Source organism: Patagioenas fasciata, chromosome 21 (assembly GCF_037038585.1).
Source record: "Patagioenas fasciata isolate bPatFas1 chromosome 21, bPatFas1.hap1, whole genome shotgun sequence".
NCBI lineage: Eukaryota > Metazoa > Chordata > Aves > Columbiformes > Columbidae > Patagioenas > Patagioenas fasciata.
In genome coordinates, this window is record NC_092540.1 from 10,439,627 (window position 1) to 10,466,832 (window position 27,206).

Genomic DNA, 27,206 nt, shown 5'->3' on the forward strand with positions numbered 1-27,206 from the left:
CCCTCCCATACCCTGCACCCCCAAATCCTGAACCCCCACAAATCCTGCACCACTAATCTTCCACGCCCTTAACACTGCACCCCCAAAACCAGCACCACCAAATCCTTCACCCCCAAAACCTCCCTCCTCCAAACCCTGCACTTCAAAATGCTGCACCCCCAAATCCTTCTCCCCAACATCCTGCACCCCCAGATCCTGACCCCAAAACCCTGCATCCCAAATCCTGTACCCCAAAGCCCTGCACTCTCAAATCATACATGCCCAGAACGTGCACCCTAAACTGTGCACCCCAAAATCCTAAACCCCTTAACCCTGCACCCCCAAAACCTGTACCCCAGATCCTTCCCCCCCATAACTGGCACCCTGAAATCCCTCACCCCAAATCCCTGCACCCTCAAATCCTCCAGCCCACAAGTCCTGCACCCCCAGGTCCTGAACACCTGAACCCTGCAGACCCAAATGCTGCACCCAGAACTCTTGGTGCCCAAATCCCTGCACCCAAAAGTCTGTCTCCCGAACCTTCACACCAAAGCCCTGCACCCCAATATCCAAAAGCATCCTCTTGTGACTGGCCCAGATGCTCCGTGCATCCTTGGCATAGAGCACCATCATCATCCAACCACCATCATCATCCAACCACCACCATCATCATCCAACCACCACCATCATCATCCAACCACCATCATCATCCAACCACCATCATCATCCAACCATCATCATCATCATCCAACCAACCAATCCTGAACCCAACCAATGACCCCATCACCCAATCAGTGACTCCACAACCCAACCAATGACCCCATCATTCAACCAATGACCCCATCACCCAATCAGTGACCCCATGACCCAACCAATGACCCCATCATTCAACCAATGACCCCATTATTCAACTAATGACCCCATCACCCAACCAGTGACTCCATGACCCAACCAATGACCCCAGGGACCACAGTGCTACCATCTGCCATGGGCTGATCCAGACCACGCTGGAGCAAGGTGAAGCTCCAGAACACTTGCAATACATTGATGACATCATCGTATGGGGCGACACAGCGAAAGAAGTCTTCAAAAAAGGTGAGAGAATAATTCCTATTCTTTTGGATGCTGGTTTTGCCATAAAACGAAGCAAGGTCAAGGGACATGCACGGGAGATCCAGTTTTTAGGAATAAAATGGCAAGATGGCCGTCGTCAGATCCCAATGGAGGTGATCAACAAAACTACAGCAATGTCTCCACCTACTAATAAAAAGGAGACACAGACTTTCTTGGGCGTTGTAGGTTTTTGGAGAATGCACTTTCCTGACTACAGCCACATTGTGAGCCTCTCTATCGAGTGACTCGTAAAAAGAACCAATTTGAGTGGGGCCCTGAACAACGCCAAGCCTTTGAACAAATGAAGCGTGAGATAACTCATGCGGTGGCCCTGGGACCAGTCCGAACTGGACTAGATGTTAAAAATGTGCTCTACACCGCAGCCGGAGATAATGGACTTACCTGGAGCCTCTGGCAGAAAGCACCAGGAGAAACCCGAGGTCGAACCTTAGGTTTTTGGAGTCGAGGATACAAAGGATATGAGGCCAACTGTACTGCAACTGAAAAGGAGATACTGGCAGCATATGAAGGAGTTGGAGCTGCTTCAGAAGTGATCGGCACTGAAGCACAGCTCCTCCTGCACCTCGACTGCCAGTGCTGAGCTGGGTGTTCAAAGGGACGGTTCCCTCTCCACATCATGCAGCCGAAGTTACATGGAGTAAATGGATTGCACTGATCACGCAATGAGCTCGAATTGGGAGTCCCAACCGTCCAGGGATATTAGAAGTGATTACAGACTGGCCAGAAAGCAAAGACTTTGGGATGTCTCCAGATGAGGAGGAAGTAAAACGTGCTGAAGAAGCACCACCATATAATCCGCTTTCAGAGACTGATAAGCAGTGTGCACTGTTCACAGGTGGATCCTGTCGTCTGTAGGAAAACATCGAAGGTGAAAGCTGCTGTGTGGAGTCCCACACGACAAGTTACAGAAGCCACTGAAGGACAAGGTGAATCCAGTCAGTTTGCAGCAGTGAAAGCCATCCAGCTGGCTTTGGACATTGCCGAACGAGAGAAGTGGCCAATGCTTTGTCTCTATACTGACTCATGGATGGGAGCAAATGCCTTGTGGGGGTGGCTACGGCAATGGAAGAAAAGTAACTGGCAGCGCAGAGGTGAAACCATTGGGAACCACGCTGTGGCAAGACATTGCTGCTCGGCTGGAGAGCCTGCCTGGGGAAGTTGGTCATGTAGATGCTCATGTGCCTAAAAGTCGAGCCACCGAGGAACATCGAAACAACCAACAAGCAGATCAAGCTGCTAAGATTAAAGTAGCTGAGGTGGACTTGGACTGGCAACATAAAGGTGAACTTTTCCTAGCTCGGTGGGCCCATGGTGCTTCAGGGCATCAAGGTAGAGATGCAACATGAAAATGGGCTCGTGATCGAGGGGTGGATTTAACTATGGACACTGTTTCACAGGTTATTCATGAATGTGAAACTTGCGCCGAAATCAAACAAGCAAAACGGTTAAAACCTGTATGGTATGGGGGGCGATGGTTAAAGTGTAAGTATGGAGAAGCTTGGCAGATTGATTATATTACACTTCCACAAACACGTCAAGGTAAGCGTTATGTACTTACAATGGTGGAAGCAACCACTGGATGGTTGGAAACATCTGCCGTACCTCCTGCTACAGCCCGAAATACCATCTTGGGCCTTGAGAAGCAAGTCCTTTGGTGGCCGGGTACGCCAGAAAGAATTGAATCAGACAATGGTACTCATTTCAAAAACAGTATTATAGACAATTGGGCCAAAGAACATGGTATTGAGTGGGTGTATCATATTCCATATCATGCACCAGCCTCTGGGAAAACTGAAAGGTGCAATGGTTTGTTAAAAACTACACTAAAGGCACTTGGTGGTGGAGCCTTTAAAAACTGGGATTCACATTTAGCAAAAGCCACTTGGTTGGTCAACACCAGGGGATCAACCAATCGAGCCGGGCCTGCCCAATCAGAAATTCTATGGACTGTGGAAGGAGATAAAGTCCCTGTAGTACACATGGAAAATATCTTAGGAAAGGCAGTCTGGGTTCCTCCTGCCTCAGGCACAGGCAAACCTATTCGTGGGATTGTTTTTGCCCAGGGACCTGGCAGCACCTGGTGGGTGATGCTTAAGGATGGAGAAGTTCGGTGTGCACCTCAAGGGGATTTGATTTTAGGTGAAAATGTGCAATGCTGAACTGTACGATGTGAATTGCCGCACTAACAATGTTTAATAAGTGTCTTTCAGATCAAGACAATGGTGATGAAACCAGCGCTGGCTTCTTCGAGTGGCGCCCGACACCTTCTTGGAAGTTGGTGTCCTTAACCCACCAACAGGGGTCATGAGATGCACTTGGACCATTTTCCCTGCCCTGGGAGACTGTGGTGACAAAATGAACTTAATGAACTTTTCAAAGGATGGTCCACTGATTAATTACTCCTGTGTATATATGTACATATGTATATATATATATATAGTAGTAGTGATTAATTAGATTGTATTGATAGATTGTATTGATAAGGTTTAAGTATTCAGTGAATGTCATATGATAAGGGGTGGAATGTCCTGGTTTTGTTAAAAACAAGTTTCTCTTTTAGTGAATTTGCCTGTTCAGCTCAAGCCTTCATGTCAGCTGCATTTTCCTGGAGAACCAGACACATGTTTTGGTTAAACCCAGCAAGGGAATGAAAACTTATTGACAAGCACAGATGGACATCTCGCGAGAGGGGCAACGAGAAACTGGTGATCGAGAGACTGACCAACGGTGAATAACATTCCATTCACGTGAATACTTCATATAAAAGTGGGAGATCACGAGGATCTCGCCCCTTTTCCCTTTCTCCCTTTTTTCCTCATGGCTGACATCAGGAGAGGACCTTGCTGGTCGTCCCTGCGAACTGAGGCCAGTGAGAGACTGAATCCAGCTCCGGTTGGCTGCAGAGTCTGATCCAGGACTTTGGGTGCTGGCTCTGCAGTTGCTCAGACTTACAAGATTGGTTTTGTATATTTGTATTATTTTCTCTGTTCTCATCAGTAGCATCAGTAAAACATCTTGAACTTTTCCAGCTCTCTCCCCTCTGTGCTTCTTCCCCTCCCGATCGCCTGTGCTGAGTGGGAAGGGGGGAGAGGGAGGGGCAAAAGGGGGAATTGGGGGGGGGAGAGGAGGTTGACAACACATCTGCCAGGGTTTGATTGTCACCCCGCAATCCTAACCCTCGACAGGGACAAAGGGGGTCCCCAGGATGTCACAATGGGCCCTGGGGACAAAGAGGGGTCCCCTGAATGTCACAATGGGCCCTGGGGACAAGGGGGTGCCGAGGATGTCACAATGGGCCCTGGGGACAATGGGGGTCCTGGGACGTCACAATGGGCCCTGGGGACACAGAGGGGCCCTGGGACGTCACAATCAGTCCTGGGGACAAGGTGGGGTCCCCTGAGAGTCACAATGAGCCCTGGGAAGAGAGGGGGCTCCCAAGGACATCACAATGGGCCCTGGGAACAATGGGGGGTCCTGGGACGTCACAATTGGCCCTGGGGACAAGGGGGGGTACCCATAGTGTCACAATGGGTCCTGGGGAAAAATGGGGTCCCCAGGATGTCACAATGGGCCCTGGGGACAATGTGGGGTCCTGGGATGTCACAATGGGCCCCAGTGACAAAGGGGGTCCCCTGAATGTTACAATAGGTCCTGAGGACAGTGGGGGGTCCTGGGACGTCACAATGGGCCGTGGGGACAAGGAGGGATCCCCAGGATGTCACAATGGGCCCTGGGGACAACGGGGGGTCCTAAGATGTCACAATGGGCCCTGGGGCCAACCAGGGATCCCCAGGATGTCACAATGGGCCCTGGACACAATGGGGGGTCCTGGGACGTCACAATGGGCCCCGTTGACAAGGGGGCATCCCCAGGATGTCAAAATGCGCCCTGGGGCCCAGGGGGGTCCTGCGATGTCACAATGGGCCCTGGGGACAAAGGGAGTCCCCTGGATGTCACAATGGACTCTGGGGACAAAGGGGATCCCCACGGTATCAGAATGGGCCCTGGGGACAAAGGGGGGTCCTGCGATGTCACAATGAGCCCTGTGGACAAGGGTGGTACCCACGGTGTCACAATGGGCCCTGGGCACAAGGGGGGGTCCCCATAGTGTCACAATGGGTCCTGGGGACAAGTGGGGTCCCCAGGATGTGACAATGTGTCCTGGGGACAATGTGGGGTCCTGGGATGTCACAATGGGCCCCAGTGACAAAGGGGTCCCCTGAATGTCAGAATGGGTCCTAGGGACAATGGGGGGTCCAGGGACGTCAGAACGGGCACTGGGGACAAGGAGGGATCCCCAGGATGTCACAATGGGCCCTGGGGACAATGGGGGGTCCTGGGACGTCACAATGGGCCCCAGTGACAAGGGGGGGTCCCCAGGATGTCACAATGGGCCCTGGGGACAAAGAGGGGTCCCCTGAATGTCACAATGGGCCCTGGTGACAAGGGGGTGCAGTGGATGTCACAATGGGCCCTGGGGACAATGGGGGGGTCCTGGAAAGTCACAATGGGCCCTGGGGACAATGGGGGTCCCCAGGATGTCACAATGGGCCCTGGGGACAATGGGGTTGCCCAGGATGTCACAATGGGCCCTGGGGACAATGGGAGTCCCCAAGGTGTCAGAACGAGCCCTGGGGACAAAGTGGAATCCTGGAATGTCACAATGGCCCCCAGTGACAAAGGGGTTCCCCATGGTGTCACAATGGGCCCTGGGGACAAAAGGGGTCCCCAGGATTTCACAATAGCACTGGGGACAAAGGGGGGTCATGGGATGTCACAATGGGCCCTGGGGACAAGGGAGATCCCCATGGTGTCACAATAAGCCCTGGGGACAAAGTGTGGTCCTGGGATGTCACAATGGGCTCTGGGGACAAGGAGGATCCCCAGGATGTCACAATGGCCCCCAGTGACAAAGGGGTTCCCCATGGTGTCACAATGGGCCCTGGGGACAAAAGGGGTCGCCAGGATTTCACAATAGCACTGGGGACAAAGGGGGGTCATGGGATGTCACAATGGGCCCCAGTGACAAAGAGGGTCCTCATGGTGCCACAATGGGCCCTGGGGACAAAGGGGGTCCCCAGGATGTCACAATGGGCTCTGGGGACAAGGAGGGTCCCCAGGATGTCACAATGGGCCCTGTGGACAAAGGGGGTCCCCACAGTATCAGAATAGGCCCTGGGGACAAAGGGGGGTCCCCTAAATGTCACAATGGGTCCTGGGGACAATGGGGGGTCCTGGGACATCACAATGGGCCCTGGGGACAAGAGGGGGTCCCCAGGATGTCACAATGGGCCCTGGGGACAAAGAGGAGTCCCCTGAATGTCACAATGGGCCCTGGGGACAAGGGGGTGCCGAGGAAGTCACAATGGGCCCTGGGGACAATGGGGGTCCTGGGACGTCACAATGGGCCCTGGGGACACAGAGGGGCCCTGGGACGTCACAATCAGTCCTGGGGACAAGGTGGGGTCCCCTGAGAGTCACAATGAGCCCTGGGAAGAGAGGGGGCTCCCAAGGACATCACAATGGGCCCTGGGAACAATGGGGGGTCCTGGGACGTCACAATTGGCCCTGGGGACAAGGGGGGGTACCCATAGTGTCACAATGGGTCCTGGGGAAAAATGGGGTCCCCAGGATGTCACAATGGGCCCTGGGGACAATGTGGGGTCCTGGGATGTCACAATGGGCCCCAGTGACAAAGGGGGTCCCCTGAATGTTACAATAGGTCCTGAGGACAGTGGGGGGTCCTGGGACGTCACAATGGGCCGTGGGGACAAGGAGGGATCCCCAGGATGTCACAATGGGCCCTGGGGACAACGGGGGGTCCTAAGACGTCACAATGGGCCCTGGGGCCAAGCAGGGATCCCCAGGATGTCACAATGGGCCCTGGACACAATGGGGGGTCCTGGGACGTCACAATGGGCCCCGTTGACAAGGGGGCATCCCCAGGATGTCAAAATGCGCCCTGGGGCCCAGGGGGGTCCTGCGATGTCACAATGGGCCCTGGGGACAAAGGGGATCCCCACGGTATCAGAATGGGCCCTGGGGACAAAGGGGGGTCCTGCGATGTCACAATGAGCCCTGTGGACAAGGGTGGTACCCACGGTGTCACAATGGGCCCTGGGCACAAGGGGGGGTCCCCATAGTGTCACAATGGGTCCTGGGGACAAGTGGGGTCCCCAGGATGTGACAATGTGTCCTGGGGACAATGTGGGGTCCTGGGATGTCACAATGGGCCCCAGTGACAAAGGGGTCCCCTGAATGTCAGAATGGGTCCTAGGGACAATGGGGGGTCCAGGGACGTCAGAACGGGCACTGGGGACAAGGAGGGATCCCCAGGATGTCACAATGGGCCCTGGGGACAATGGGGGGTCCTGGGACGTCACAATGGGCCCCAGTGACAAGGGGGGGTCCCCAGGATGTCACAATGGGCCCTGGGGACAAAGAGGGGTCCCCTGAATGTCACAATGGGCCCTGGGGACAAGGGGGTGCAGTGGATGTCACAATGGGCCCTGGGGACAATGGGGGGTCCTGGAAAGTCACAATGGGCCCTGGGGACAATGGGGGTCCCCAGGATGTCACAATGGGCCCTGGGGACAATGGGGTTGCCCAGGATGTCACAATGGGCCCTGGGGACAATGGGAGTCCCCAAGGTGTCAGAACGAGCCCTGGGGACAAAGTGGAATCCTGGAATGTCACAATGGCCCCCAGTGACAAAGGGGTTCCCCATGGTGTCACAATGGGCCCTGGGGACAAAAGGGGTCCCCAGGATTTCACAATACCACTGGGGACAAAGGGGGGTCATGGGATGTCACAATGGGCCCCAGTGACAAAGAGGGTCCTCATGGTGCCACAATGGGCCCTGGGGACAAAGGGGGTCCCCAGGATGTCACAATGGGCTCTGGGGACAAGGAGGGTCCCCAGGATGTCACAATGGGCCCTGTGGACAAAGGGGGTCCCCACGGTATCAGAATGGGCCCTGGGGACAAAGGGGGGTCCCCTGAATGTCACAATGGGCCCTGGGGACAATGGGGGGTCCTGGGACATCACAATGGGCCCTGGGGTCAAGGGGGGGTCCCCAGGATGTCACAATGGGCCCTGGGGACAAAGAGGGGTCCCCTGAATGTCACAATGGGCCCTGGGTACAAGGGGGTGCAGTGGATGTCACAATGGGCCCTGGGGACAATGGGGGGTGTCCAGGATGTGAGAATGAGTCCTGAGGACAAGGGGGGGTCCCCATGGTGTCACAATGGGTCCCCAGTGACAAGGAGGGGTCCCCATGGTGTCACAATAGGCCCTGGGGACAAAGTGGGGTCCAAGAATGTCACAATGGGCCCTGGGGACAAAAGGGGTTGCCATGGTGCCACAATGGGCCATGGGGTCAAAGGGGACCCCATGGTGCTACAATGGCCCTGGGTACAAAGGGGGGTCCTGGGATGTCACAATGGGCCCTGGGGACAAACGGAGTGTCCCCACGGTGCCACAACGGGCCCTGGGAGCAAGGGGGTGGCCCCAGGATGTCACAATGGGTCCTGGGGAAAATGTAAGGTCCTGGGCTGTCACAATGGACCCTGAGGACAAGGGGGGTCCCCAGGATGTCACAATGAAGTCTTGGGACAAAGGGGTCCCCAGGATGTCACAATGGGGCCTGGGGACCAGGGGGGGTCCTGGGATGTCACAATGGGCCCCAGTGACAAAGGGGGTCCCTATGGTGCCACAATGGGCCCTGGGGACAAAGGGGGTCCCCTGGATGTCAGAGTGGGCTCTGGGGACAAGGAGGGTCCCCAGGATGTCACAATGGGCCCTGGGGACAAAGAGCATCCCCAGCATGTTACAATGGGCCCTGGGGATAAAAGGGGGTCCCCACGGTATCAGAATGGGCCCTGGGGACAAAGGGGGGTCCCCTGAATGTCACAATGGGCCCTGGGGACAATGGGGGGTCCTGGGATGAAACAATGAGCCCTGCAGACAAGGGTGGTACCCACGGTGTCACAATGGGCACTGGGCACAAGGGGGGGTCCCCATAGTGTCACAATGGGTCCTGGGGACAAGTGGGGTCCCCAGGATGTCACAATGGGCCCTGGGGACTAAGAGGGGTCCGCAGAATGTCACAATGGGCCCTGGGGACAAGGGGGTGCAGAGGATGTCACAATGGGCCCTGGGGACAATGGGGGGTCCCCTGAATGTCAAAATGGGCCCCAGTGACAAGGAGGGATTCCCAGGATGTCACAATGGGCCCTGGAGATAAGGGGGTGTCCCCAGGATGTCACAAGAGCCCTGGGGACAATGTGGGGTCCTGGGATGTCACAATGGGCCCCAGTGACAAACGGGGGCCCCTGAAAGTCACAATGGGCCCTGGGGACAATGGGGGTCCTGGGACGTCCCAATTGGCCCTGGGGACAAGCAGGGATCCCCAGGATGTCACAATGGGCCCTGGGGACAATGGCGGGTCCTGGGACGTCACAATGGGCCCTGGGGACAAGGGGGGGTCCCCAGGATGTCACAATGGGCCCTGGGGAAAAAGAGGGGTCCCCTGAATTTCACAATGGGCCCTGGGGACAATGGGGGGTCCTGGGATGTCACAATGGGCCCTGGGGACAAAGGGGCCCCCTGAATGTCACAATGGGTCCTGGGGACAATGGTGGGTCCTGGGACGTCACAATGGGCCCTGGGGACAAGGAGGGATCCCCAGGATGTCACAATGGGCCCTGGGGACAATGGGGGGTCCTGGGACGTCACAATGGGCCCCAGTGACAAGGGGGGGTTCCCAGGATGTCACAGTGTGCCCTGGGTACAAAGAGGCGTCCCCGGAATGTCACAATGGGCCCTGGGGACAAGGGGGGGTCCCCAGGATGTCACAATGGGCCCTGGGGACAAAGAGGGGTCCCCTGAATGTCACAATGGGCCCTGGGGACAAGGGGGTGCCCTGAATGTCACAATGGGCCCTGGGGACAATGGGGTTGCCCAGGATGTCACAATGGGCCCTGGGGACAATGGAAGTCCCCAAGGTGTCAGAACGAGCCCTGGGGACAAAGTGGAATCCTGGAATGTCACAATGGCCCCCAGTGACAAAGGGGTTCCCCATGGTGTCACAATGGGCCCTGGGGACAAAAGGGGTCCCCAGGATTTCGCAATAGCACTGGGGACAAAGGGGGGTCATGGGATGTCACAATGGGCCTTGGGGACACAGAGGGGCCCTAGGACGTCACAATCAGCCCTGGGGACAAGGGGGGGTCCCCTGAAAGTCACAATGAGCCCTGGGAACAGAGGGGGCTCCCCAGGACATCACAATGGGCCCTGGGAACAATGGGCGGTCCTGGGACGTCACAATGGGCCCTGGGGACAAGGGGGCGTCTCCAGGATGTCACAATGGGCCCTGGGGACAAAGAGGGGTCCCTAAAGTGTCACAATGGGCCCTGGGGACACAGAGGGGCCCTGGGATGTCACAATGGGCCCCAGTGACAAAGGGGGTCCCCATAGTGCCACAATGGGCCGTGGGGACAAAAGGGGTGCCCAGGATGTCACAATGGGCCCTGGGGACCAGGGTGGTCCTGCGATGTCACAATGGGCCCTGGGGACAAAGGGTGTCCCCTGGTTTTCACAATGGGCTCTGGGGACAAAGGGGGGTCCTGCGATGTCACAATGAGCCCTGCGGTCAAGGGTGGTACCCACGGTGTCACAATGGGCCCTGGGAACAAGGGGGGTTCCCTATAGTGTCACAATGGGCCCTGGGGAAAATGGGGTCCCCAGGATGTCACAATGGGCCCTGGGGACAATGTGGGGTCCTGGGATGTCACAATGGGCCGCAGTGACAAAGGGGTTCCCTGAATGTTACAATGGGTCCTAAGGACAATGGGGGTCCTGGGACGTCACAATGGGCCCTGGGGTCAAGGAGGGGTCCCCAGGATGTCACAATGGGCCCTGGGGACAAGGGGGGGTCCCCAGGATGTCACAATGTGCCCTGGGTACAAAGAGGCGTCCCCGAATGTCGCAATGGGCCCTGGGACAAGGTGGGGTCCTAAGACGTCACAATGGGCTCTGGGGCCAAGCAGGGATCCCCAGGATGTCACAATGGGCCCTGGAGACAATGGGGGGTCCTGGGACGTCACAATGGGTCCCGGTGACAAGGGGGCATCCCCAGGATGTCAAAATGCGCCCTGGGGCCCAGGGTGGTCCTGCGATGTCACAATGGGCCCTGGGGACAAAGGGGGTCCCCTGGATGTCACAATGGGCTCTGGGGACAAAGGGGATCCCCACGGTATCAGAATGGGCCCTGAGGACAAAGGTGGGTCCTGGGATGTCACAATGAGCCCTGCGGACAAGGGTGGTACCCACGGTGTCACAATAGGCCCTGGGAACAAGGGGGGGTCCCCATAGTGTCACAATGGGCCCTGGGGACAAGCGGGGGTCTCCATGGTGTCACAATGGGCCCCAGTGACAAAGGGGCTCCCCTGAATGTCACAGTAGGTTCTGGGGACAATGGGGGGTGCTGGGACGTCACAATGGGCCCTGGGGACAACGAGGGATCCCCAGGATGTCACAATGGGCCCTGGGGACAAGGGGGTGCAGAGGATGTCACAATGGGCCCTGGGGACAATGTGGGGTCCTGGGATGTCACAATGGGCCCTGGGGACAAGGAGGGATCCCCAGGATGTCACAATGGGCCCTGGGGACAAAGAGGGGTCCCCTGAATGTCACAATGGGCCCTGGAGAAAATGGGGGGTCCTGGGACGTCACAATGAGCCCTGCGGACAAGGGGGGGTCCCCATGGTGTCACAATGGGTCCTGGGGACAAGTGGGGTCCCCAGGATGTCACAATGGGCCCTGGGGACAATGTGGGGTCCTGTGATGTCACAATGGGCCCCAGTGACAAAGGGGGTCCCCTGAATGTCACAATGGGTCCTGGGGACAAACAGGGGTCCCCTGAATGTCACAATGGGCCCTGGGGACAAGGGGGTGCCGAGGATGTCACAATGGGCCCTGGGGACAATGGGGGGTCCTGGGACGTCACAATGGACCCTGCGGACAAGGAGGGATCCCCAGGATGTCACAATGGGCCCTGGGGACACTGGGGGGTCCTGAGACGTCACAATGAGCCCTGCGGACAAGGGGGGGTCCCCATGGTGTCACAATGGGTCCTGGGGACAAGTGGGGTCCCCAGGATGTCACAATGGGCCCTGGGGACAATGTGGGGTCCTGTGATGTCACAATGGGCCCCAGTGACAAAGGGGGTCCCCTGAATGTCACAATGGGTCCTGGGGACAATGGGGGGTCCTGGGACGTCACAATGGGCCCTGGGGAAAAGGAGGGATCCCCAGGATGTCACAATGGGCCCTGGGGACAATGGAGTGTCCTGGGACGTCACAATGGGCCCTGGGGACAAGGAGGGATCCCCAGGATGTCACAATGGGCCCTGGGGACAATGGGCGGTCCTGGGACGTCACAATGGGCCCTGAGGACAAGGAGGAATCCCCAGGATGTCACAATGGGCCCTGGGGACAATGGAGGGTCCTGGGACGTCACAATGGGCCCTGGGGACAAGAGGGGGTCCCCTGGATGTCACAATGGGCTCTGGGGAGAAGGAGGGTCCCCAGGACGTCACAATGGGCCTTGGGACAAAGGGGGGTGTCGACGGTGTCACAATGGGCCCCAGTGTCAAAGGGGGTCCCCATGGTGCCACAATGGGCCCTGGAGACAAAGGGGGTCCCTTGGATGTCACAATGGGCTCTGGGGACAAGGAGGGTCCCCAGGATGTCACAATGGGCCGTGGGGACAAGGAGGGATCCCCAGGATGTCAAAATGGGCCCTGGGGACAATGGGGGGTCCTGGGACGTCACAATGGCCCCAGTGACAAGAGGGGGTCCCCAGGATGTCACAATGGGCCCTGGGGACAAAGAGGGGTCCCCTGAATGTCACAATGGGCCCTGGGGACAATGGGGGGTCCTGGGACGTCACAATGGCCCCAGTGACAAGAGGGGGTCCCCAGGATGTCACAATGGGCCCTGGGAACAAACAGGGGTCCCCTGAATGTCACAATGGGCCCTGGGGACAAGGGGGTGCAGAGGATGTCACAATGGGCCCTGGGGACAATGGGGGGTCCTGGGACGTCACAATGGGCCCTGCGGACAAGGAGGGATCCCCAGGATGTCACAATGGGCCCTGGGGACAATGGGGGGTCCTGGGATGTCACAATGAGCCCTGGGGACAAGGAGGGATCCCCAGGATGTCAAAATGGGCCCTGGGAACAAGGGGGGGTCCCCATAGTGTCACAATGGGCCCTGGGGACAAGGATGGATCCCCAGGATGTCACAATGGGCCCTGGGAACAATGGGGGGTCCTGGGACGTCACAATGGGCTGTGGGGACAAGGGGGGGTCCCCAGGATGTCACAATGTGCCCTGGGTTTCAAAGAGGCGTCCCCTGAATGTCACAATGGGCCCTGGGGACAATGGGGGGTCCTAAGACGTCACAATGGGCCCTGAGGACAAGGAGGGATCCCCAGGATGTCACAATGGGCCCTGGGGACAATGGGGGGTCCTGGGACGTCACAATGTGCCCCAGTGACAAGGGGGGGTCCCCAGGATGTCACAATGGGCCCTGGGGACAAAGAGGGGTCCCCTGAATGTCACAATGGGCCCTGGGGACAAGGGGGTGCAGTGGATGTCACAATGGGCCCTGGGGACAATGGGGGGTCCTGGAATGTCACAATGGACCCTGGGGACAAAGGGGATGTCCACATGGTGCCACAATGGGCCCTGGGAGCAAGGGGGTCCCCAGGATGTCACAAAGGGTCCTGGGGACAATGGGAGGTGCCCAAGATGTCACAATGGACCCTGAGGACAAGCAGGGGTCTCCATGGTGTCACAATGGGTCCCCAGTGACAAGGGGGGGTCCCCATGGTGTCACAATGGGCCCTGGGGACAAACGTGGTTCCCCTCAATATCAAAATGGGTCCTGGGGAAAAAGTGGGCTCCTCGGATGTCACAATGGACACTGGGGACAACGGGAGGTCCTGGGACGTCACAATGGGCCCTGGGGACAAAGTTGGTCCCCACGATGTCTCAATGAGCCCCAGTGACAAAGGGGGGTCCCCAGGATGTCACAATGGGCCGTGGGGACAATGAGGGGTCCTGGGACATCACAATGGGTCCTGGGGACAAGGGGGGGACCCCTGAATGTCACAATGGGCCCTGGGGACAATGTGGGGTCCTGGGATGTCACAATGGGCCCCAGTGCCAAAGGGGGTCCCCTGAATGTCACAATGGGCCCTGGGGACAAGGGGGGTGTCCCCTGAATGTCACAATGGGCCCTGGGGACAATGTGGGGTCCTGGGATGTCACAATGGGCCCCAGTGACAAAGGGGGTCCCCTGAATGTCACAATGGGCTCTAGGGACAATGGGGGGTCCTGGGAAGTCACAATGGGCCCTGGGGACAAGGGGGGTGTCCCCTGAATGTCACAATGGGCCCTGAAGAGAAAGGGGGTCCCCAGGATGTCAAAATGGGCCTTGGGGACAAAGTGGGGTTCTTGGATATCACAATGTGACACAGTGCAAAAGGGGTCCCTATGGTGCCACAATGAGCCCTGGGGACAAAGGGAGGTCCCTAGGATGTCACAATGGGCCCTTGGGACAATGGGGTTCCTGGGATGTCACAACGGGTCCCCAGTGACAAAGGGGGTCCCCAGGATGTCTCAATGGGCCCTGAGGACAATGGGAGGTCCCCATGGTGTCACAAAGGGTCCCCAGTGACAAGGGATGTCCCCACGGTGCCAGGATGGGTCCTGCGGACAAGGAGGTCCCCAGGATGTCACCATGGGCCCTGTGGACAAAGGGGGTCCCCAGGATGTCACAATGGGCCCTGGGGACAAAGAGGCTCCCCAGGTTGTCACAATGGGACCTGGGGACAAGGGGGTCCCCAGGAACTCACAATGGGCTCTGGGGACAATGGAGGTTCCCCAGGATGTTCACAATAGGCCCTGAGGACAAGGGGTGGTCCCCATGGTGTCACAATGGGTCCTCAGTGACAAGGGGGTCCCCAAGGTGTCACAATGGGCCCTGGGAACAACGGGGAGTCCTGGGACGTAACAATAGGCCCTAGGGACAAAGGGGGTCCCCACGGTGTTACAATGGTCCCGGGTGACAAAGGGGGATGCCCAGGATGTCACAATGGGCCCTGAGGCAAGGAGGGGTCTCCATGGTGTCACAATGGGTCCCCAGTGACAAGGAGGGTCCCCATGGTGTCACGATGGGTCCTGGGGACAAGGGGGTCCCCAGGATGTAAGAATGAACCCTGGGGACAATGGGGGGTCCTGGGACGTCACAATGGGTCCTGGGGACAAAGGGTGTCTCCAGGATGTCACAATGGGCTCTGGGGACAATGCAGGGTACTGGGACGTCACAATGGGTCCTTAGGACAAAGAGGGGTCCCCAGGATGTCACAATGGGCCCTGGGGACAATGTGGGGTCCTGTGATGTCACAATGGGCCCCAGTGACAAAGGGGGTGCCCTGAATGTCACAATGGGCCCTGGGGACAATGGGGGGGGTCTTGGGACGTCACAATGGGCCCTGGGGACAAGAGGGGGTCCCCAGGATGTCACAATGGGCCCTGGGGACAAAGAGGTGTCCCCTGAATGTCACAATGGGCCCTGGGGACAAGGGGGTGCAGAGGATGTCACAATAGGCCCTGGGGACAATGGGGGGTCCTGGGACGTCACAATGGGCCCTGGGGACAAGGAGGGATCCCCAGTATGTCACAATGGGCCCTGGGGACAATGGGGGGTCCTGGGACGTCACAATGGGCCCTGGGGACAAGAGGGGGTCCCCAGGATGTCACAATGGGCCCTGGGGACAAAGAGGTGTCCCCTGAATGTCACAATGGGCCCTGGGGACAAGGGGGTGCAGAGGATGTCACAATAGGCCCTGGGGACAATGGGGGGTCCTGGGACGTCACAATGGGCCCTGGGGACAAGGAGGGATCCCCAGGATGTCACAATGGACCATCGGGACAATGGGGGGTCCCGGGACATCACAATGGGCCCGGGGAACAAAGGGGTTCCCCAGGATGTCACAATGGGCCCTGGGGACAAAGAGGGGCCCTACAACGTCACAATCAGCCCTGGCTACATGGGGGGATCCCCTGAAAGTCACAATGAGCCTTGGGAGCAGAGGGGGCTCCCCAGGACGTCACAATGGGCCCTGGGAACAATGGGGGTCCCCAGGATGTCACAATGGGACCTGGGGACAAGGGGGTCCCCAGGACTCACAGTGGGCTCTGGGGACAATGGAGGTTCCCCAGGATGTTCAAAATAGGCCCTGAGGACAAGGGGTGGTCCCCATGGTGTCACAACGGGTCCCCAGTGACAAGGGGGGTCCCCAAGTGTCACAATGGGCCCTGGGGACAATGGGGGGTCCCCTGAATGTCAAAATGGGCCCTGGGGACAAAGGGGAGGTCCCCATGGTGTCACAATGGGCCCAAGTGACAAGGAGGGTCCCCACGGTGCCACGATGGGTCCTGGGGACAAGGGGGTCCCCCAGATGTCACAATGGGCCCTGGGGACAATGGGGTTGCCCAGGATGTCACAATGGACCCTGGGGACAAAGGGGGATCCCCAGGATGTCACAATGGGCCCTGGGGACCAGGGGGGTCCTGCGATGTCACAATGGGCCCTGGGGAGAAAGGGGGTCCCCTGGATGTCACAATGGGCTCTGGGGACAAGGAGGGTCCCCAGGATGTCACAATGACTCCTGCGGACAAGGCGGGTGTCGATGGTTTCACAATGGGCCCTGGGAACAAGGTGGGGTCCCCATAGTGTCGCAATGGGTCCTGGGGACAAGTGGGGTCCCCAGGATGTCACAATGGGTCCTGGGGACAATGTGGGGTCCTGGGATGTCACAATGGGCCCCAGTGACAAAGGGGTTCCCCATGGTGCCACAATGGTCCCTGGGGACAAAGGGGGTCCCCAGGATTTGACAATAGCACTGGGGACAAATGGGGGTCATGGGATGTCACAGTGGGCCCTGGGGACAAGGGAGGTCCCCATGGTGTCACAATAAGCCCTGGGGACAAAGTGGGGTGTTGGGATGTCACTATGGGCCCCAGTGACAAAAGGGGGTCCCCATGGTGCCACAATGGGCCGTGGGGACAAGGGGGGGTACTGCAATGTCACAATGGGCCCTGGGGAGAAAGGGGGTCCCCTGGATGTCACAATGGGCTCTGGGGACAAGGAGTGTCCCCAGGATGTCACAATGGGCCCTGGGGACAAACGGGGGTGTCGACGGTGTCAAAATGGGTCCTGGGGACAAAGGGCGTCCCCAGGATGTCACGATATGCCCTGGGGACAAAGGGGGTCCCCACGGTATCAGAATGGGCCCTGGGGACAAAGGGGGGTCCCCTGAATGTCACAATGGGCCCTGGGGACAATGGGGGTCCTGGGATGTCACAATGAGCCCTGCGGACAAGGGTGGTACCCACAGTGTCACAATGGGCCCTGGGCACAAGGGGTGGTCCCCATAGTGTCACAATGGGTCCTGGGGACAAGTGGGGTCCCCAGGATGTCACAATAGGTCCTGGGGACAATGTGGGGTCCTGGGATGTCACAATGGGCCCCAGTGACAAAGGGGGTCCCCTCAATGTCACAATGGGTCCTGGGAACAATGTGGGGTCCTGGGACGTCACAATGGGCCCTGGGGACAAGGAGGGATCCCCAGGATGTCACAATGGGCCCTGGGGACAATGGGGGGTCCTGGGACGTCACAATGGGCCCTGGGGACAAGGGGGGGTCCCCAGGATGTCACAATGGGCCCTGAGGACAAAGAGGGGTCCCCTGAATGTCACAATGGGCCCTGGGGACAAGGGCGTGCCGAGGATGTCACAATGGGCCCTGGGGACAATGGGGGGTCCTGGAATGTCACAATGGGCACTGGGGACTATGGGGGTCCCCAGGATGTCACAATGGGCCTTGGGGACAATAGGAGGTTCTGGGATGTCACAATGGGCCCTGGGGACAATGGGGGGTGCCCAGGATGTGAAAATGAGTCCTGAGGACATGGGGGGGTCCCCATGGTGTCACAATGGGTCCCCAGTGACAAGGAGGGGTCCCCATGGTGTCACAATAGGCCCTGGGGACAATGGGGTCCCCTGAATGTCACAATGGGCCCCAGTGACAAAGGGGGTCCCCAGGACGTCACAATGGGCCCTGGGGACAAGGAGGGATCCACAGGATGTCACAATGGGCCCTGGGGACAATGGGGGGTCCTGGGACGTCACAATGGGCCCTGGGGACAAGAGGGGGTCCCCAGGATGTCACAATGGGCCCTGGGGACAAAGAGGGGTCCCCTCAATGTCACAATGGGCCCTGGGGACAAGGCGGTGCCGAGGATGTCACAATGGGCCCTGGGGACAAGGGGGGGTCCCCAGGATGTCACAATGGGCCCTGGGGACAAAGAGGGGTCTCTAAAGTGTCACAATGGGCCCTGGGGACACAGAGGGGCCCTAGGACGTCACAATCAGCCCTGGGGACAAGGGGGGGGTCCCCTGAAAGTCACAATGAGCCCTGGGAACAGAGGGGGTCCCCAGGACGTCACAATGGGCCCTAGGAACAATGGGGGTCCCTTGAAGGTCACAATGGGCCCTGGGGACAATGGTGGGTGTCCTGAATGTCAAAATGGGCCCTGGGGACAAAGGGGGGGTCCGCAGGATGTCACAATGGGCACTGGGGACAAAGGGGGAGTCCCCATGGTGTCACAATGGGCCCAAGTGACAAGGAGGGCACCCACGGTGCCACGATGGGTCCTGGGGACAAGGGGGTCCCCCAGATGTCGCAATGGGCCCTGGGGACATTGGGGTTGCCCAGGATGTCACAATGGGCCCTGGGGACAATGGTGGGTCCCCTGAATGTCAAAATGGGCCCTGGGGACAAAGGGGGGTAGCAGGATGTCACAATGGGCACTGGGGACAAAGGGGGATCCCCAGGATGTCACAATGGGCCCTGGGGACCAGGGGGGTCCTGCGATGTCACAATGGGCCCTGGGGAGAAAGGGGGTCCCCTGGATGTCACAATGGGCTCTGGGGACAAGGAGGGTCCCCAGGATGTCACAATGACTCCTGCGGACAAGGCGGGTGTCGATGGTTTCACAATGGGCCCTGGGAACAAGGTGGGGTCCCCATAGTGTCGCAATGGGTCCTGGGGACAAGTGGGGTCCCCAGGATGTCACAATGGGTCCTGGGGACAATGTGGGGTCCTGGGATGTCACAATGGGCCCCAGTGACAAAGGGGTTCCCCATGGTGCCACAATGGTCCCTGGGGACAAAGGGGGTCCCCAGGATTTGACAATAGCACTGGGGACAAATGGGGGTCATGGGATGTCACAGTGGGCCCTGGGGACAAGGGAGGTCCCCATGGTGTCACAATAAGCCCTGGGGACAAAGTGGGGTGTTGGGATGTCACTATGGGCCCCAGTGACAAAAGGGGGTCCCCATGGTGCCACAATGGGCCGTGGGGACAAGGGGGGGTACTGCAATGTCACAATGGGCCCTGGGGAGAAAGGGGGTCCCCTGGATGTCACAATGGGCTCTGGGGACAAGGAGTGTCCCCAGGATGTCACAATGGGCCCTGGGGACAAACGGGGGTGTCGACGGTGTCAAAATGGGTCCTGGGGACAAAGGGCGTCCCCAGGATGTCACGATATGCCCTGGGGACAAAGGGGGTCCCCACGGTATCAGAATGGGCCCTGGGGACAAAGGGGGGTCCCCTGAATGTCACAATGGGCCCTGGGGACAATGGGGGTCCTGGGATGTCACAATGAGCCCTGCGGACAAGGGTGGTACCCACAGTGTCACAATGGGCCCTGGGCACAAGGGGTGGTCCCCATAGTGTCACAATGGGTCCTGGGGACAAGTGGGGTCCCCAGGATGTCACAATAGGTCCTGGGGACAATGTGGGGTCCTGGGATGTCACAATGGGCCCCAGTGACAAAGGGGGTCCCCTCAATGTCACAATGGGTCCTGGGAACAATGTGGGGTCCTGGGACGTCACAATGGGCCCTGGGGACAAGGAGGGATCCCCAGGATGTCACAATGGGCCCTGGGGACAATGGGGGGTCCTGGGACGTCACAATGGGCCCTGGGGACAAGGGGGGGTCCCCAGGATGTCACAATGGGCCCTGAGGACAAAGAGGGGTCCCCTGAATGTCACAATGGGCCCTGGGGACAAGGGCGTGCCGAGGATGTCACAATGGGCCCTGGGGACAATGGGGGGTCCTGGAATGTCACAATGGGCACTGGGGACTATGGGGGTCCCCAGGATGTCACAATGGGCCTTGGGGACAATAGGAGGTTCTGGGATGTCACAATGGGCCCTGGGGACAATGGGGGGTGCCCAGGATGTGAAAATGAGTCCTGAGGACATGGGGGGGTCCCCATGGTGTCACAATGGGTCCCCAGTGACAAGGAGGGGTCCCCATGGTGTCACAATAGGCCCTGGGGACAATGGGGTCCCCTGAATGTCACAATGGGCCCCAGTGACAAAGGGGGTCCCCAGGACGTCACAATGGGCCCTGGGGACAAGGAGGGATCCACAGGATGTCACAATGGGCCCTGGGGACAATGGGGGGTCCTGGGACGTCACAATGGGCCCTGGGGACAAGAGGGGGTCCCCAGGATGTCACAATGGGCCCTGGGGACAAAGAGGGGTCCCCTCAATGTCACAATGGGCCCTGGGGACAAGGCGGTGCCGAGGATGTCACAATGGGCCCTGGGGACAAGGGGGGGTCCCCAGGATGTCACAATGGGCCCTGGGGACAAAGAGGGGTCTCTAAAGTGTCACAATGGGCCCTGGGGACACAGAGGGGCCCTAGGACGTCACAATCAGCCCTGGGGACAAGGGGGGGGTCCCCTGAAAGTCACAATGAGCCCTGGGAACAGAGGGGGTCCCCAGGACGTCACAATGGGCCCTAGGAACAATGGGGGTCCCTTGAAGGTCACAATGGGCCCTGGGGACAATGGTGGGTGTCCTGAATGTCAAAATGGGCCCTGGGGACAAAGGGGGGGTCCGCAGGATGTCACAATGGGCACTGGGGACAAAGGGGGAGTCCCCATGGTGTCACAATGGGCCCAAGTGACAAGGAGGGCACCCACGGTGCCACGATGGGTCCTGGGGACAAGGGGGTCCCCCAGATGTCGCAATGGGCCCTGGGGACATTGGGGTTGCCCAGGATGTCACAATGGGCCCTGGGGACAATGGTGGGTCCCCTGAATGTCAAAATGGGCCCTGGGGACAAAGGGGGGTAGCAGGATGTCACAATGGGCACTGGGGACAATGGGAGTCCCCAAGGTGTCAGAACGAGCCCTGGGGACAAAGTGGAATCCTGGGATGTCACAATGGCCCCCAGTGACAAAGGGGTTCCCCATGGTGCCACAATGGGCCCTGGGCACAAAGGGGGTCCCCAGGATTTCACAATAGCACTGGGGACAAAGGGGGGTCACGGGATGTCACAATGGGCCCTGGGGACAAGGGAGGTCCCCATGGTGTCACAATAAGCCCTGGGGACAAAGTGGGGTCCTGGGATGTCACAATGGGCCCCAGTGACAAAGGGGGTGCCCTGAATGTCACAATGGGTCCTGAAGACAATGGGGGGTCCTGGGACGTCACAATGGGCCCTGGGGACAAGGAGGGATCCCCAGGATGTCACAATGGGCCCTGGGGACAAGGTGGGGTCCCCAGGATGTCACAATGTGCCCTGGGTACAAAGAGGCGTCCCCTGAATGTCGCAATGGGCCCTGGGGACAAGGGGGGGTCCTGGGACGTCACAATGGGCCCCAGTGACAAGGGGGGGTCCCCAGGATGTCACAATGTGCCCTGGGGACAAAGAGGCGTCCCCGGAATGTCACAATGGGCCCTGGGGACAAGGGGGTGCCCTGAATGTCACAATGGGCCCTGGGGACAGTGGGGGGTCCTAAGACGTCACAATGGGCCCTGGGGACAAGGAGGGATCCTGGGACGTCATAATAGGCCCCAGTGACAAGGGGGGGTCCCCAGGATGTCACAATGGGCCCTGGGGACAAAGAGGGGTCCCCAGGATGTCAAAATGGGCCCTGGGGACAATGGGGGGTCCTAAGACGTCACAATGAACCCTGGGGACAACGGGGGGTCCTGGGACATCACAATGGGCCCCAGTGACAAGGGGGGGTCCCCAGGATGTCACAATGGGCCCTGGGGACAAAGAGGAGTCCCCTGAATGTCACAATGGGCCCTGGGGACAATAGGAGGTTCTGGGATGTCACAATGGGCCCTTGGGGTTTAGAAGTCAGGTCTAAGAGTGCAGCGTTTGGGATGCAGGGGCTTGGGGGGAAATTTAAGGTTGCAGAGTGTGGGGTTCACAGGACTGGGGCACAGGATTTGGGGGTGCGGGGTTTCAGGGTTCAGGATTTGGAGGTGTGGAGTTTTGGGGTGCAGGGGTTGGGAGTGCAGGGTGGTGGGGGTGAGAGATTTGGGTGCAGGATTTGGGGGTGCAGAGTCTTGGGAGGCAAGGATCCGGGTCTTCAGGATTTGGGGGTTCAGTGTTTAGGGCAGCACAATCTTGGGGTGCAGGGGTTTGCAGTGAAAGGTTTGGTAGGCAGGATTTGGGGTGCAGGATTCTGGGGTGCTGGGTTTGGGGTACAGGATTTGGTGTTGCAGGGATGGGGTTGAAGGGCTTGGGTTTCCAGGCCTTTGAGGTGCAGGATTTGGAGGTGCAGGGTTTGGGAGGGAATTCTTTGGGGTGCAGGGTTTGGGGGCAGGTTTAGGGGTGGAGGGTATAGGACGGAAAGATTTGGGAATGCAGGGTTTGGGGTGCAGGTTTCGGGGTTCAGGAAGGTAGGGAGGGCAGGATTAGGGGGTGCAAGGTTTCAGTTGTAGGGTTTAGGGGTGCAGAGTTTGGTAGGGCCGAATTTGGGGGTGCAGGATCTGGGGTGCAGGGTTTGGGAAGACAGGATCGGGGGTGGAGGATTTGGGGATGCAGGATTGAGGGGCAGGGTTTTGGTGCAGGGCTTGGGGTCAGGATCTGGGGTGCAGGTTTGGGAAGAGTATTTTGGGGTGCAGGATTTTGGGTGCCGTGTCTGCGGGGCAGGTTTGGGGTGATCACTGCTGATCCGCACACACTCTCTCTCTCTTTCCCCATTGTCCCCAATGCCCCCTTACCTGTCTCACCTCCCTCTCCAGCTCCGCTCCCACCCCCCCAATCCCCCTCAGCGGGGCCAGCCCGGGGTGCAGCTCCTGCAACGGCTCCTCCTCTGCATTCATTAACAATTAACACCCTCAGCAGCGCTAATTAACACCCCCCCCACCCCCCCATATCCCCGCTGCCCCCTAATTACCCCCTAATTCGCGCTAATCACCCCTAATTCCCCCTCATTACTCACCCAGCAGCCCCTCGATGTCCGCAGCCGCCATCTTGCCCCGCCGGGAGGGCCACAAACCACCTCAAAATTGACCCAAAATAGCGCTTTTTCAACCCAAAACCCTCCCGCTGAGGCTCCCCGAGCTGTGTCCCCAAAGCCCCCGCTGTTGTCACCTCGGGAAAAGCGCGAAAAAAGCGGCCCCGGAGGTCCCCGCGCTTCGTTTCGCGCTCTGAGGGAAAGCGCGGGAAAACGAGCGGAGACGGAAAGAGCCGAGCGGAGCCGAATGGGCCCGAGCGGAGCCGAATGGGCCCGAGCGGAGCCGAACGGCGCCCGAGCGGAGCCGAATGGGCCCGAGCGGAGCCGAGCGGGCCCGAGCGGAGCCGAGCGGCGCCCGAGCGGAGCCGAATGGGCCCGAGCGGAGCCGAACGGCACCCGAGCGGAGCCGAACGGCGCCCGAGTCCCGGCCGGGGCCGAACGCACCCGAAGGGACCCGAAGTCTTCCCGAAGGGGTCCGAGTGGAGCCGAACGCACCCGAAGGGACCCGAACCCACCCGAGTGGACCCGAACCCACCCGAAGGGGCCCGAACCCACCCGAGTGGACCCGAACCCACCCGAAGGGGCCCGAACCCACCCGAAGGAGCCCGAACCCACCCGAGTGGACCCGCACCCACCCGAAGGGGCCCGAAGTCTCCCCGAAGGGACCCGAACCCACCCGAAAGTGCCCCAAAAGGCGCCAAACTCCCAAATCCCCCCCTTTTTACCCCAAAACCCGTGTTCCGCTCCCCCCCCGGCCCCTCCTCTTCCTCCCCCCCCCCCCCCACTTTCTCCCCCTTTTCCCGCCTCACGATAGTTTTCCGCCGCGGCGGCGGCTGCGAGCGAGGCCACGCCCCCTTCCTCAGGCGGCGGCCAATGGGAAGGGGGGGGTGCGTGGCCACGCCCACTGTGCGTGGCGTGCGCGGGGGCGGCTCCGAGAGGAGCCGAAGATACACGAAGGGAGCCGAAGGGACCCGAGGGGACCCGAACGCACCCGAAGGGACCCGAACGCACCCGAAGGGACCCGAGTGGGACCCGAACGCACCCGAAGGGACCCGAGGGGACCCGAACACACCCGAAGGGACCCGAAGGGACCCGAGTGGGGCCCGAACTCACCCGAAGGGACCCGAGGGGACCCGAACGCACTTAGGGGGCTCCATGAGTCACTTATGGGTCACTATGGGGCACTCCTGGGTCCCTAAGGGGGAAATTATGGGGGTCTATGGGGAGTTCAGGAGGGACCCAGGAGTACCCCAAGGGACCCAGGAGTACCCCAAAGGACCCAGGAGTTCAGGAGGGACCCAGGAGTGCCCCAAAGGACCCAGGAGTTCAGGAGGGACCCAGGAGTGCCCCAAAGGACCCAGGAGTGCCCCAAAGGACCCAGGAGTACCCAAATGTGTTGTGTTTTGTTTTTTCTCTCTTGTTTATGTCCTCTTTTACCTGAAATGGGACAATGGGGGCAATGGGGGGCAATGGGAGTCAATGGGGGCAATGGGGATCAATGGGGGGCAATGGGGGCAATGGGGATCAATGGGGGGCAATGGGGATCAATGAGGATCAATGGGGGGCAATGGGGGGCAATGGGGATCAATGCGTCAACGGGGTCAATGGGGGTCAATGGGAGTCAATGGGTCAATGGGGTCAATGGGGTCAATGGGGTCAATGGGTCAATGGGTCAATGGGGGTCAATGGGGGTCAATGGGAGTCAATGGGGTCAATGGGTCAATGGGATCAATGGGGGTCAATGGGGTCAATGGGGATCAATGGGGTCAATGGGGGTCAATGGGAGTCAGCGGGGTCAATGGGGTCAATGGGATCAATGGGGCAATGGGGTCAATGGGTCAATGGGGATCAATGGGTCAATGGGAGTCAATGGGGTCAATGGGGGTCAATGGGGTCAATGGGGATCAATGGGTCACAGTATCACAGTATCACAGTATGTTTGGGATTGGAAGGGACCTCAAAAGATCATCCAGTCCAATCCCCCTGCTGGAGCAGGAACGCCTAGGTGAGGTCGCACAGGAAGGTGTCCAGGCGGGTTTGAATGTCTCCAGGGAAGGAGACTCCACAACCTCCCTGGGTAGCCTGTTCCAGTGCTCTGTTACCCTCACTGAGAAGAAGTTCTTTCTCAAATTTAAGTGGAACCTCTTGTGTTCCAGCTTGATCCCATTGCCCCTTGTCCTATCATTGTTTGCCACTGAGAAGAGCCTGACTCCATCCTCATGGCACTCACCCTTTATATATTTATAAACATTAATAAGGTCACCCCTCAGTCTCCTCTTCTCCAAACTAAAGAGCCCCAGCTCCCTCAGCCTTTCTTCATAAGGGAGATGCTCCACTCCCTTAATCATCTTTGTTGCCCTACGCTGGACCCTCTCCAGCAGTTCCCTGTCCTTCTGGAACTGAGGGGCCCAGAACTGAACACAATATTCCAGATGGGGTCTCACCAGGGCGGAGTAGAGGGGAAGGAGGACCTCTCTCGATCTACTGACCACCCCCCTTGTAATACACCCAAGGATGCCATTGGCCTTCCTGGCCACAAGGGCCCAGTGCTGGCTCATGGGCATCCTGTTGTCCACCAGGACCCCCAGGTCCCTTTCCCCTACACTGCTCTCTAATAGGTCATCCCCCAACCTATACTGGAACCTGGGGTTGTTCCTGCCCAGATGCAGGACTCTGCACTTGCCCTTGTTAAATTCCATCAGGTTATCCCCCGCCCAACTCTCCAGTCTGTCCAGGTCCCGCTGGATGGCAGCACAGCTTCCAGTGTCAGCCACTCCTCCCAGCTTAGTGTCATCAGCAAACTTGCTGATAGTACACTCAATTCCCTCGTCTAAATCATTAATGAATATATTGAATAATATTGGCCCCAGTACTGACCCCTGAGGCACTGCACTAGATACTGGCCTCCAACTGGACTCCGCACCATTGACCACCACTCTCTGGCTTCTCTCTTTAAGCCAGTTTGCAACCCACCTCACTACTCTATTGTCCAGACCACACCTCCTCAATTTAGCTGTGAGGATGCTGTGAGGGACTGTGTCAAAGGCTTTACTGAAGTCAAGGTAGACCACATCCACCGCTCTGCCATCACCCATCCACCTTGGTACATTCTCATAAAAGGCTATGAGGTTGGTCAAGCATGACTTACCCTTGGTAAAGCCATGCTGACTGCCCCTAATGACCCTCTTATCCCTGATGTGCCTTGAGATGCCACCAAGGATAAGCTGTTCCATTACTTTCCCAGGGACAGAGGTGAGGCTGACCGCTCTATAATTACCCGGGTCCTCCTTCTTGCCCTTTTTGAAGACTGCAGTGACATTTGCTTTCCTCCAATCCTCGGGCACCTCTCCCGTTTCCCAAGACTTGGCAAAAATGATGGATAGCGGTCCAGCAATGACTTCAGCCAGCTCCCTCAGCACCCGCGGGTGCATCCCATCTGGGCCCATGGATTTATGGATGTCCAGACTACTTTATTGTTCCCTAACCCAGTCCTCATCGACTAAAGCAAACTCCTCCATTGACCTGGCTTCATCCGGGGTCTCAGGGGTACAGGGCTCCCCAGGACAGCCTCCAGCGGAGCAGACAGAGACAAAGGCGGCATTCAGCAATTCTGCCTTCTCTGTGTCTTCTGCCACCAGGGCACCCACCTCATTCATCAGTGGGCCTACATTGCCTCTGGTATTAG

General features: G+C 58.8%; 1 long non-coding RNA gene across 2 annotated transcripts; it reads right to left on the minus strand.

The window, feature by feature from the left end:
* Nucleotides 1-1,092: 1,092 nt before the first annotated feature.
* On the minus strand, nt 1,093-24,390 carry LOC139829589 (uncharacterized). Of its 2 annotated transcripts, XR_011742125.1 has the most exons (3): nt 24,331-24,390; nt 23,507-23,566; nt 1,093-2,762 (listed from the first exon to the last, which is right to left on the minus strand). It is a non-coding gene; the product is annotated as an uncharacterized lncRNA (long non-coding RNA). The 2 variants fall into 2 exon arrangements; XR_011742124.1 differs by lacking the exon at nt 24,331-24,390 and having other exon boundaries at nt 23,507-23,723.
* Nucleotides 24,391-27,206: the final 2,816 nt, after the last annotated feature.